Genomic DNA, 12,700 nt, shown 5'->3' with positions numbered 1-12,700 from the left:
GAAGCAGGATGGGAGCCCACGCGGCTTGTGAGCTGTTTTTCAGATTAATTCATAGAAAATGTTTTGTTTCAACTCCTATCTCATCCTTCCCAGAAACAACCTGAGGTGGGGGAGCAGGCAGCTCAGAAGGACACTGAAGTGGCATCCTTGGCCTCAAAGCAAATAAGTACATTGGGCTCTGCTACCCGCGCTTGTCCTTGTGAAGGCTGTCGGGTGGCTTTGGGGCTGTTTGCACAGAGGAGCCACTCGCAGAGGGACAAACAGCCACCTCCGGGAGTTGTTATTACAGGAGAATCTCCCTATTCCTGAAACTCTTCCTCACTTATTCCTGCACGTTTCCTTACCCCTACAGCGCAAATGAACAGGAGAAGGATTAAGTGACTTGCCCAGGGTCAGGCAGAAAACTTAAAACCGAGCCAAGAACTGGATCCAAATCCCCCATTTCAGAGTTTTAAAATCACAAAGTCATTGTTTTTCTCTTTAAAAAAAGTTATAATCAGAGTTAGGGGCAATTCTAGCAAGGGATTCTTCCTGTTCTAAGTCATACCTAGTGACTTGAACTAACTACAGATCCAGTTCTTGGGCTCACAACTAATCCAAAATAATAAGGTTCCTGCCTGCCTTACGCAGTTCTATCTGTACTACTTTACCTGAGACCTTTGCAGATGAAAGCAGGTCCCCATGTCACAGCCGCACTGCACAGGGCGGTGGGGACGAGCCCCGGCGTTAGCACTGGGCTGGTAGGGCTCAGTGGAGGTGGTGGTCCACAGCTGGTCCAGCATCGCTGCTCAAGAAAGGCTGGGAGGCAGCGGGAGGAGCAGATCACCAGCGATGGTTTCCGTAGTACCTGAGTTTGGGGGAAAATCCCCACCATCCATGGTCTTCTACCTTGCACCAGAAAACTGCCCGGCAGCGGGGCTGTCCCCCGGCCATGCCAGCCCTGCTCCAGCGCCGCGGCCGTCCCCAACACCAGGCAATGCTCTGCTCTTGGCCAACACATGCTCCAGCTCCAACCACAGCTCTGAGGAATAACCGGCATCTGCAAACGAAGACAGCTCCACCAGGACTAGCCAGCCCGCGAGGGAGACCTGCGGGGCTGCCAACAGAAATCTTTCACCCCAAGCTGCCCAACTCTAAGAAAACTTCAAATCCCTTGAATACGGGGAGCACGAGCAGGATGTCTTTTCTCGCAGGAACACTGACGGGACATTTCTAATTTGCACTGCACCAATCCCCAGTTAAAAGTGCAGCGTTAGGGCTTAGTAAATTATTTTTCTTGTTTTAATAGTGCAGCAATGCTGACCACCAGCAAGTCCCCAGTGACTTCGACGGATAGCTGGAAATCCTGCCAGTTATATTTATAATCTTGGATCAATAGGAGAAGGAAAAGCACATCCAGAGACCTTGGTAAAGCACCAGCGAGCTCAGTGGAAGGCAGCATGACCGAGAAAAGGACGTCAGCTTGGAGAGCACAGGACCAAAATTTAATTTTTCAAACACTGAAAGAGACACCGTCACTTTTGGCAGGAGCAGAAAGGATGTCTCCTTACCAGGAACACCTAAAACAAACCCCAGCACTTTCCTAAGAGCCTGGCTGCAGGTGTCAGCAGCCGGGAAGGGCTCTGGCAGGTAGCCACCATGGCCACCGTGGTCCCTTCTGAACGTGCAGGGTAACTCTCCGGAAGGTCTGTCGTGGTAAGACCTGCAGAACAACGATATTCCCTCCCTTCTGGCTGTACTGGACTCTCAAGTCGATAGATGATGCCATGTTTATTTCTTTCAAGCTACCTGGTTTTCAGCATTAAGCAGCTTATCTGAGCAGCCCATATCAGACATCTCTGCAGGTATCACATCGGTTCCCTCATAAAAGGAGTTATTTTGTGGCTTAAATCTCCCGTGACTGAGACAGCAGTGGAGCAGCAGGTACCACGGGGTGCAGGCGCTGCCGGGAACATCTCGGGGCCCTGCAGGCTCCATCACACAGAGCAGGGACGTCCTGAGCCAGCACAGGGAGCGACCACCATCAACCCCTCCGTGCCCTGGCCAGCAGCAGGCAGCGGAGCATGCCAGCATCATCGAACCGTGGCTGTTTTGTGGAACCCGTGTTGCACACAGCGCCAGGACTGTGCCCACTGCACCAAAAGCCAAGCGCTCCTCCACCCAGACACCTCCAGTCCCTTCCCGTTCTCCAGGAGAGGAGGAAGGAAGGAAGGAAGGAATTATTTCACAGGCTGCCATCAGCCAGCGCACGCAGCTGGCACCATGTCCTTGGCGTGAGTCACCCGCTCCCTGGGGAGGCTGTGCCTCACTTCCCAGCATCACGTCCCACTCCCCAGGGAGGCCGTGCCTCCCTTCCCAGTGTCACATCCCAGCAGTGCCCCAGCAGCAGACTCCCTTCCTCCGGCGCATTTCTTCTGCAGAGGATCTGCAGTGTCTGCTCCCTTGAGCGGGGAAGGCAGGAGGCTCCTCGCTGTGCTTGAGTAATCCATCATTTTCCAGAAGGGAATGGGCTTTGCTAGGAAGTCACTCCGGGATCACAAATATTTGGAAAAAGCAAGAAAAAAACCCTCCATTCCTCCCAACACCCCCCACCCTTGCAGGGCTTTGGCCACTGGTGTGCTGGTTTGCACGGACATGAAGCGCACACAGCATCTTCCAGGCAACTCCCCCCGACCCTGCCGCAGCTCTGAGCACAGGTTTTGCTCAGTGGGGACCGGTCTGCCCTGGCACCAAAACGCTGCGGCTCGGAGTCACCGGGAGAGCTCCGCAGATGGCACAGCTCGGCCCCGCCAGAGGCTTCCTCCAGCACTTCGCTCCTTCGGCCACTGCCTTTTCTTTAGGAGCCATCCCTCGTCCCTCCTCCACAAGGGCATGACCTACTCCAGACACCCCCCCCAGACTATCACGAAGGACAAATTACCCTCAAAAAGGGTAAAGCAAACCCCTTCCGCACATCACCCCGCAGGCATCTCGGAGTCCTGCTCCACCAAACCCCCACATCCTGCCCTGCGGAAAGTGGGGGGGCAGACGGACCCTCTGCGGGTCTCACATGCCAAGGGGCACCTCGCCGGGGTCCAGCACTTCTCACCGCTGCCTGTTTCTCTCACCATGGTCAAAGTGGACTCAGCAGCAGGGGATGAGGATAAGTTTGGTAAAATAGATGACCTTTGCACAGGGGGAATGGTATGGAGTGAAAAATTCGGGTCACCCCACAGCTCAAGCAAACTCGTTCAAGTAGTTTAAACTCTATTTTGCCCCAAAGCGGCACTTCCTCCTGAGATGGGGTGATGCTCAGGCACCTAGATGGGGCGACGCTCCAGCACTTCCCAGGCAGTGACATCCCCGGGGGTCATGGTATCCACCTGCTATGACCAAGCTGCAACGTGGGTGCTGGGGTGTCCTAAGGGTCCCTGCAGACCCTGCGCACACCCAGGCTCATCGCCAGCAGCGCCATGGATGCGCGTCTGTGCAAGCTGCCCGTAAAGGGCGTTTCTCCATCCTTTGTGTGCTTCCCCTTTTAAACCTATAAATTCCCTTTGGAGGTAAAGAAGAAAGAATTTAGGGCACCCTAACCTTGAAAAGAAGGGAAACTCCTTTGCTCCAGCTCCATTCAAGCTGCCAAGCTGCCGGGCTGTCTCCTGCAGCTTAATTAATAGCAACCCATCCCCAGCAAGCTGCTTGCAGGCCAGCTGTCTCCTCTGATGGAGGTGCTTTTCTAGGAAGAATAGTGCTTTGTATTTTGATGGGGAAAGGTCAGGAGGACGAGGGGGAGGAGGAGGACGGGTGGGAGGGAAGAGCGTTGCTTCCCCACAGCTCTTGGCGCGTGAGCGAGTCCCACTCGATCCCCATCTGCTCCTGGGGTCAGGTCTGGGAGATGGCGGCACCCGTCCATCAGCCTTGGGGCGATCGCATCCTAACACTCAGCAGAGCAGAAGGGCACGGGGAGAATTCAGAGTCGTGGTCTGCAGGCCCACTGCTGCCAGGAGGCCTGGCGAGCTCCGCCTGGGGACGCTGACACGGTCCAGGACCCCCCCATAGGGAAATCCCTGCTCTGCTCTTATCAGGAGCCGCCCTGATAACAGCACAGATCCATGCTGCAAGGAGCCGCCGCTGAGCACCCCTGCCAGCTCTGCCAGGCCACCAGAAAGGGATGGTCCCTGCTGCCGTTTGGCTTTTGCATAAATAAATAAGCCAAGCTGAGGCTGAGCGCAATGCGGACGAATCCAAGGCGATGCAGTAACACGGCACAGTGGAGGAAAAAAGGCAAAATGGACCCAAGGCCTGAGCGTGGGCATGAGATGCTGACAGCCACCAGTCCCCAGGGCACGGCCATGAGATCTCCTTCATTTCTGCTCGGACACGGCAGATTAGAGCCAAACACCAAGTACCAAACCAAGCCGCCTCCTCGGACCCTGGGCAAGAGAGCCAAGGGCTTCCCTGGAGCCGAACGGGCGCTTTCTGCCTGCAACCGCCCTGCTGCAGCCTGGGAATTAAGTCCTCCAGCTCTCCGGACAAAAGGATGCTCCTGCCCCAGCCCCTGCCAGCACCCAGCTGGGCACCATCGCCCCAGGGAGCACCACGACGCTGTAATTGCTCTCCAAGGAGCACACAGGCAGCCCTCCAGCTCTCGCCAGCTGGCCCAGCCTCTGCACTCGATGGCTGTGACTTTTGTCCCCTCCCTGTCCCACTCATGTCCGTCTGTGCCACCTAGGCAGCCTGGAGCCGTCCCAGCACGGAGAGGGCTCTGGTCCCAGTGCAGGACTGGGGCGCATCTCCCCTTCCACCAGTTTATCTGGGGGAATAAAGAGATATAAAGAAAAAGAAAGGCAGCAGCAGAAAGCAGCATTAGGGCAGGTCCCTGTCCCACACACATGCCAACACCGTCCCCTACCCAAGCACCAAAGCTTTGCCATTTCAGTCCCCGGCTTTGCAGGGGGAGGACACAGCCCGCAGTGCCACCCCTTCCACCCAGAGCCACCAAGCAAAAGGTCCCCGTTGCTTAGCAAAGGGCCATTCATCACCAGCACTGTGTGGGATGAGAAAGGGTTAACCCACTGCAGCTGAGCCAGAAATACCATCCAGGACAAAGAGAGACTTCATGTCACCAGCGTCCGCCCAGCGCAGAAGAAGGGGCCTTAATCCGATTCCCAAAGAAAATGTGGCTTTTACAGCCCGGCTTGGCCGGGCCCCTCCAGCAAGTTTTGCATCCGCAGCAAGTGTTAACCCAGTTTGGGAGAGGGCCAGAAAACTGCAAGAGAAATCACTTTTCCACAAGTTGGTGAGAAGGGAGAGCCGGGTGGAGGTGGCTGGACCCAGGCGGCGTCACTGCAGCGGGACACGGGGGGATGCAGCCATCTCAGCCTGGCGAGGTCTGATGGCCCCAAAGCAACCCCAGAGCAACCAGACTTCATCACCAGTTCTCGTGTGATTTAGCAGCAACCGGAGAAAGCGTCACTGCCAAATTCCCACCGGGTGATGCTTGGCCTAATGCAATGGCAATTAGGGCGTACGGGAAGGGACCCACGAGGGATCCCAACACTGCCCGGCATTTTGGGGACCACGTTTCGGGATGATGAGGGTGAGCTGGCATGAGGCAGAGAATTTCAGGGTGTTAATGGCAGAGCTCTGCCTTTTTCTGCAACCAGGACAGGAACCTCAGGGAGCAAAGCCAGGGATGCTGCTGGGAAGCAGACGGTGCTCACACCCGCTACGGACGCGGACAAATAGTCTTTGCCTTCGTCTCCCAGCTGACACCCGGGCACAGGTCCCATGGTGCTGTGTCCCCGACAACTACACCCTTAGAGCAAAAGGGGTTCGCCAGCCTGGCCCCTCTGCCACGGCTCCTTCCCACCGCCACAGCCCCATGCTCTCCTGTTACCTTGAAATTCCACATGCCCACTCCTCATGGGATTTTTGGACAGGCACTTCTAGGATGCCACTGAGCTGTATGTGCAACATTAACTCTTTCAGGCCAGTTTTTGTTATTATTTTTTAACAAACGAGCTAGCTTTACTGTACACTTCTCCACAAAGCACCTACCAAGTTTTAGAGATAAACAAAATATAGTTGTGTTCAGACACAGAGCCACAGCACCAGCAGGCGTACCCCCAGGAGACCCGTCCTTCCCTTTCCCTCGTACCGGAGTGAAGCTCGGACACGTTATCCAAGGACCAACATCTCCAGCACAGGTTTCGCCCAGCCCCAGCGTAGCCTTGATAGGGCTGGATGCGGCATCACAACCATACGGAAATCACAGCATTTAAAACCACAGGCTATAAAAATTCCACTGTGCTCAGAGAGGGGAAGTCTGGATTCCCCACGGAGAGGCGTCCAGGAACTGCCACTACCAGATTATTAGCCACCGAGCCATTAGACCCCACCGCATCTGCATACCTCGAGCTACGGCTAGCACATACTAGTGAGGATATACGTGCTTAACGGCTGTGAGGTCAAACACATTCAACCCACCACCATCGAGTTACCCACGAGCCCCGCAGCCACACAGGTATTTCACTCTCAACACGGAAAATCACGGACTGCAACTACAAAAGCATGGAGGGGTCACAGCTCCCAGGGCTATCGCAGTCCTCCAGGTACTCCAAAACGTATTTTTTCTACCCCGACACATCCTTATCTGCACTCAGGATGCCCTTACAGCAGGGCTGTAAGCAGGGCACACACCCTGGATGGCTGTACCCCTCCTGGATGCTGTATCCTGCAATCTGGAATCACACCCGGACAGGGCAATGGCACTTAGTGGTTCGCATGTAATCGCAATTCTTGCTAGTTTGTTTTTTTTTTTTACAGAGTGGTGCCTGAGCTGCTACTCATCTCAAAACCAAAGCTCGATCGAGCGTTGCCTGCACATGCAAATCTCCCATCACCCAGCCCAGGCCCACATTATCTCGCAGGGGAATTCAATCAAACCAACGGTCGTTAGTGCCGGGGAGCCCAGGACCCTCAGCCAGCACATCTCCACCAGCAGGGTAACATCTCTTCCCACCCTAGAGCTGCACCACTGGTCTGCTCCATCTGCCGCACCCAGCATCCAGGGCGCCCGGAATTCAATAGAATTAAGCAACTTACTTCACACAAGTGATATTTAACCCCAAACTTGCCTGGTGCTACAGTCGGATGTTCTTGTGTTCCTCTGGTCCCTGCGTTCGTGGAAGTCCACCCTTGAAAGCTGTGCAGGGCACGCGGCTGCTCAGCTCACAGAGGGCTGGATGCTCCAAAGAGGGGTTTGGGAGTGAGATGGAGTGACCTGTGATTTATGGAAGGGCAGACACAAGGCTCTGTCAGTGCCCTTTGGCCCTAAACTACAAAACCTCATAGAAACCCTATATAGACAGCCCAGTGTATTGCTGAAAGCCACGGTATTAGGCAACAATATCAGCCCCATTGGAGCCCAGCTGCTCCCCTGGCCTCTATCTGCCCTCGCAGAGCAGGAGATAGTCACGGCCCTGAATACGTCAGCTCAGATCCATCCCGGATGCTTCTTCCCTGAATGAAGTGTGGTCACACCAGGGATGGATATAAAAAGCATGGGACGAAATCCTCTGGCACGAAGCCTTTCCCCGCGCAGAGGCTGCCCGCAGGCAGGACCAGCAGGGGAAACCTCCCTCCCTGTCTACCTCCGAGGGGTGCAAAGGTGCCGGGTGACAGCAGATCATCAGGATACGAAGGAAAAAGAGGGATTTTGGCACGCACACTGCGCACGGCCAGGGGTGCCCCTGCCCGGGACCCCCAGCCTCTGCCGGACTGAGGCATACGAGAAAAACCACGCACTGAGCACGTCCTGAGGGTTCCCACTGTGTCACTTAAACACCCGCATTCTCAATCCTCCACGATTGCTGTGCAAACAGCCGTCATGAGTGACGAGAGAAGAATAAGGAGGTGCCACTAAAATTTAAAAAAAAAAAAAAAAAAAAAAAAAAAGATAAAAAATAAAGGAGCGGGGGGTGGAAATCAAGTTTCCCACTGCCGGCCTGCATTGGTTCGCACCGCTACGATGCTCCGACACGGCCCGGAACCGAACTGCCCGAGGGGACCGCGGTGTCCCCGCACACCCACGGCAGAGCGGAGCGCGGCGGGACCCGGCTGCCGGCCCCGGCCCCGCCGAGAGCCCGCCTCCTCCGGAGCCCCCAGCCGCTGCCCGACCGGCCGCCGCTTCTCCCCCTCCCGCCCCCGCGCCCCCCCCCCCACCCCGGGACCCCCCCCCGGCCCCGCGGACCTCCCCAGCCCCGGGGTCCCCCCGCACTCACCCGGGCGGCCGCAGCTCCCGCGCGGGGCCGGAGGCGGCGGGGGGAGGGAGGGGGTTGGACGGGGCTGGTTCAAAAGAGCCAATTAAAGAGAAAAGCCGGGGAGGAGAAAAAAAAAAAAAAAAAAAAAAGAAAAAAAAAAGAGACGCTGTCGGGGCGGGGGGAGGCGAGTCCCGCTCCTCCTGGGCACCCGCCGCCTTGCTGGGGACAGCGAGGAGCGGCCGCCGCCCCCCCCCACGGGGCTGGGGGGTCCCGGAGGCAAGAGCCCGAACATGTCCCCTCCCTGGAAGGGATCAGCCCTCCCCTGGCAGGCAGCTGGGCATCCTCAGCCCCCTGCTTTTTTTTTTTTTTTTTGGGGGGGGGGGGGGGGAGGTTGTGTCCCCAGGGCTTCAGGTGCCTCCATCACACCCCACGGTGCATCCCCCATGTGCCCTGGGGACAGGCTGCAGCTCAGGTTTGGGAGGGCTGAGTGTGCGCTGGGGCAGGATGCGGGGGAGGAGGGGAGAGCAGGAGGATGGTTTTGGGGACCATTTCCCACATGGGCACTGAGAGCTACAGAAAAGGGTCAGCGAGAGGAGGGTTCCCCCACTGCCTCGTTGGCCTGGAGCCCTGCACCACCCACCAGCACCCCCAAGGATGCCCAATGGGCATCCCCAGTGGTCATCAGGACAAGGGGCCATCAAACACCAGGAGGATCCTTGCCCATCAGTTCACAACCAACTTCCAGAGCAGAAAGCAAGGAGAGAGACAACCACGGGCTGTCAGCCCTCCATTATGTCACCAGACACGCTCCCCACGATGCTACAGAAATGTGCTTCCCAGGGGAAGTAACGCAAGAGCATCTCCAGCAAAGCCGACACAGCCACACGTCTGCCCGGCAGGCCAGGCTGCAGCAGCCCCTTCCCACTGCCTGCACAGGTGCCGCAACCACACCTGTACCCTCTGGCTGGGGCAGGGCTCCCAAATTCAGTGTGGACCCTTGCCCAGCCATCGCCAGCAACCAGGGTCCCTTTTCCCCACGGGGCTATGGGAGTTGAGCAAGGGCAGTTTGCCTGCAGCAGGGTCCCAGCCCGCTGGGAGCTGACACCCCACGGACCCCCCATCGCCTGGATCACACCAGGGTTGCTGCTACCTCACTTCACCCCCAGGACCCAGCACTTGCCACTGTGACTCCCCTCTCCCGCTCCCCGCCTGCTCCAGCCCCAAGACGCAGCCCGGCACATCCCCATCCCTCGGTGAACCCGAGTGGGCGGCACAGCCGGCTCTGCCTCCTCCCTTAGCACAGGCCCTGACAAAGCGTTTCCCTGCACCGATGCCTGCATCATGCCCCTGGTATTTTCCCCTTGCTAAGTCACGACTCTATTTTTCCCCTTCTTACCCTTCAACCTCCCTTGTACTCATCGCATGGCCAGCCTCCAGCTTGCCTGCTCCACGGCTTCCCTCTGGAGACCCCAGCACAGCCCTTGCCACCGCTTTTTCTTCCCCGAGGCCAGGGAAAGCTCAGGCAGAGAGACTTACTCAGCCCAGGATTACGAGGAGGACAACACACGCTGCCCGGCGTCCGCAAGAGCCAAGGATGCTTCAGCAGCTACTTCAGCTGCCGCCCCAGCGAGTCTCCCCCCAACTTCTGCAAAGTTCTGCTCAATTCCCTTCGTAAAGGTCTCGCGAAGCAAACCCCTCCTGGCTCTCCGCCTTCCCTCACCACCAGACATGAAAAGCACTCGAGTTTCTCCCCGGGTAACGCGGGTAAAAAGCCTCCAACATCAAAGGCACCACACAAGAGTTATCCCCCCTCCCGTCCCTCCCATGCAGCAGCGCTGGGGCTGCCTCCCTTGAAAGCGCGGCAGCCTCGGTGGTTAAGGCGCCAAATGCACTTGAGACATAGTTTTGATTTTTTTTTCTGCCTTTTTTTGTTGATTTTTTTTTTTTTTCATTCAAACTCAGCCACAAACTGGGGAGCTCGGGGCAAATCTGAGCTCTCCTTTGGGGGCGACGTGAATAGCACGGTGCTGATGGGGGTTTGCCCGCTGTCTGGCGTGCGGTCACCCGAGGAAAAGGGGAATGAAAATACTCCCCGTGCCAGCCCTGCTCGTTGCCCAACTTGAAAGGAAGCCACTAAGTGACCTGGAGCAAAAACACAAACACCCTCCGAGCGAGCAGATTCTCATGGGTTTCTCAGCAGCCCCCGTAACTCCGTTCCTCCATCTGCAAAACAGAAACAGCAGCTCTCCCCCTTGGCGGAGCACTTTGATATCTCTACAGCAAAGCAGGGCGAGGGAGGGGTGTTTACCTTCCTGGAAACAGGGAGCAGCATTTACACCCAAAACAACAACAGCCTCAGCTCTCAGAATACCGGGGGAGAGTTGCAGACGCAGCAGGAACGGCCGTGGATTCCGAAGACGAGGAGGACTAGAAAATAGCTTCAAACACCGCAGGGATTTCAAAAAGTCATAGGACCACATGGTTTCTTGGCCCATTTAAGAGCATTCTTCATCCCTTCATCCCACACAGCAGTTGTTCCTGCCAGATCACCGCCTGCCCGGGCTGCTAGGTTAATTTTATTGCTGGAACATTGAAACAACCTTCATTTGCTGGGGGTGGTGGGGGGGGAGGTGGGAGGGCTCTGCCGTTTAACACTTGGCCGCGTTCGTGCTGTGATTAATATCACCCGATGCACAGATACCAGATGTTCTCGGGGCAGGCTGGAGCGCATCCTAAATTGCACCAAGATGGAATTTTTTGGGCAATTTTCAGGGAGTGCTGAGGGCAGGCGCTAATGGGAAAGCGGAGATTTACACAGATATGTCAAAAAAAAAAAAAAGAAAAAAAAAAAAAAGCCTGTGGGGTTATGGCACCGGTCATAACCCCTGGGCTGGCTGCGATGCCATGGGCTGCGCTTCTTATAATCAACAGCTTGCCATTTTGGGGGCAATTACACCAATTTCTGTTCTTCGGTAGGTCACAAGCCTCCGATTTCCATGCGTCCATAGCAAAAAAGCTTTCAGTTTTGCCCCTGCCTCTGCTGCTCCCCTGGAGCTCCAGCTCCAGGAGGGAATTGCTGGCAGAGGAACAGCAAACACTCGTAAGGTTCGACCTCTCTGTGCTGCTTTCCCAGGGTCCCACTCCAAGCCCACTCCAAAGCAAACCCCCCCAAACCAAGCGCCTCACTCCATCAGCAGCTTCTCCCCACCCCTGCAGGCTGCCCGCTGGGAGGAGCTTCCCAGGGTCACCTCCACAAGCGTCCATTTAATTAGAACCAAATCCTATCACGTTGGAGGCAGGATCATTCCAGCTTTTTGGAGGCCACGCACCGCCCTGCCGTACAGCTGGCCTCCATCAGGGCGACTTCTCCTGGCCCTTTCCTGGGTGCAAGGGGACGGGGGGCATCTGCTCACGGCGAGGGGAGCTGGGACCGGTGGCCTGTCCGTCTCCAGCGTGACACAACTCAACGCTTGCTTGAGGAGGGCGAGCACCTCGCTGCGCCGAGTGGCCACGGAGCAGCATTTGGTGGCCAAGTCTCTCTGTGGCTTTGTACCCAGCGACCATGGCTCTGTGAGCACGGAGAGGCTGAACAGGCAAATACCGAGGTCCAAATCAGGAGGGAATTTGCTGGGGCATCTTCAGCATGGCAGAACCACGAGAAGCCCAGAAACCTCACCATGGGTTTCTCTCTCTTCTCTGCACCCTTGCTGTTGATCCCACATTTGGGCTGTGGCTGACGTCCTCCAAAAATGGATTCAGGCAGCCCCAGCACCTGACGGTTTTCTCTTTTCTTTGCCTGGGTCAGGGAGCTTGAAACTGAAGTTTGGGTCATTCTCAGGTTCCCCAAACCAGCTCATCCCCATACTTAATACTTAACCACACAGGCTGTGGGTCACACATCGCTTTGACAGCACTGGGTGCTGCTGATTACGTGACTGGTGGTAATCACTAGCACTGGTGTCACCAGGGCTCATACCACACGAGACAAACCAGAGTGAAAAGAGGGTCCAGAGCAGAAAAAACACAGTGCTAGTTGTGCCTTCTGACACAGGCGCGAAAAAGAAATGACGAAAAAGAGCGTTTCCCCTCCCTGAAACTCCATCGCTCCCCACCTGCTGGCGCGGGACACGCTGCCAGCAGGGAAAGCATGGGAGCGTGTGCGTGTCCGTGTGTCCGGGCAGGACCTGCAGCGATCGCAGGCTTGAGAAATCCCACGAGGCTGCCTTTTCATTTCTACTGACACGGTAAGGTCTGGCTGACACCTAAAGCCTGGTCTGGGGGGTTGGTGAGAGCAGGAAGGACGGGTAATCTCCCTGCAGGCTCCCGGAAAGTCCCTGCTACAAAGGACTTCACCCAAGTGAAGTCTCTCTCTGTCTCTCCTCCAGCTTTTCCCACCGCAGAATCGTGTTGTGCATACAAAACCATCGCTGAATCGTGAATTTACACCCAGAAACCAA

The 12,700-nt window shown here is 56.4% G+C and overlaps 2 protein-coding genes across 7 annotated transcripts in view; both read right to left on the bottom strand.

Moving 5' to 3' along the window:
* Window positions 1-12,700, bottom strand: part of CD7 (CD7 molecule) — a 214,967-nt gene that overhangs the window by 62,335 nt on the left and 139,932 nt on the right. The window lies entirely within an intron of this gene.
* Window positions 1-12,700, bottom strand: part of SEPTIN9 (septin 9) — a 143,377-nt gene that overhangs the window by 30,221 nt on the left and 100,456 nt on the right. The window contains exon 1 of one of the 6 annotated variants that reach the window (XM_054221506.1): window positions 9,780-9,948. The exons of 3 other annotated variants lie outside the window; for them this stretch is intronic. The gene's annotated coding sequence lies outside the window, so the exon portion shown is untranslated. Of the gene's footprint in view, window positions 1-7,118; window positions 7,258-8,264; window positions 8,284-9,779; window positions 9,949-12,700 lie in introns of those variants that run through there. 2 more of the 6 variants (XM_054221507.1, XM_054221505.1) reach the window with 2 other exon arrangements.

The sequence above is a fragment of the Rissa tridactyla genome, chromosome 15 (genome assembly GCF_028500815.1).
Source record: "Rissa tridactyla isolate bRisTri1 chromosome 15, bRisTri1.patW.cur.20221130, whole genome shotgun sequence".
Lineage (NCBI taxonomy): Eukaryota > Metazoa > Chordata > Aves > Charadriiformes > Laridae > Rissa > Rissa tridactyla.
The sequence above is the reverse complement of the archived record's forward strand: the minus strand, read 5'-3'. Positions and strand labels throughout refer to the sequence as shown.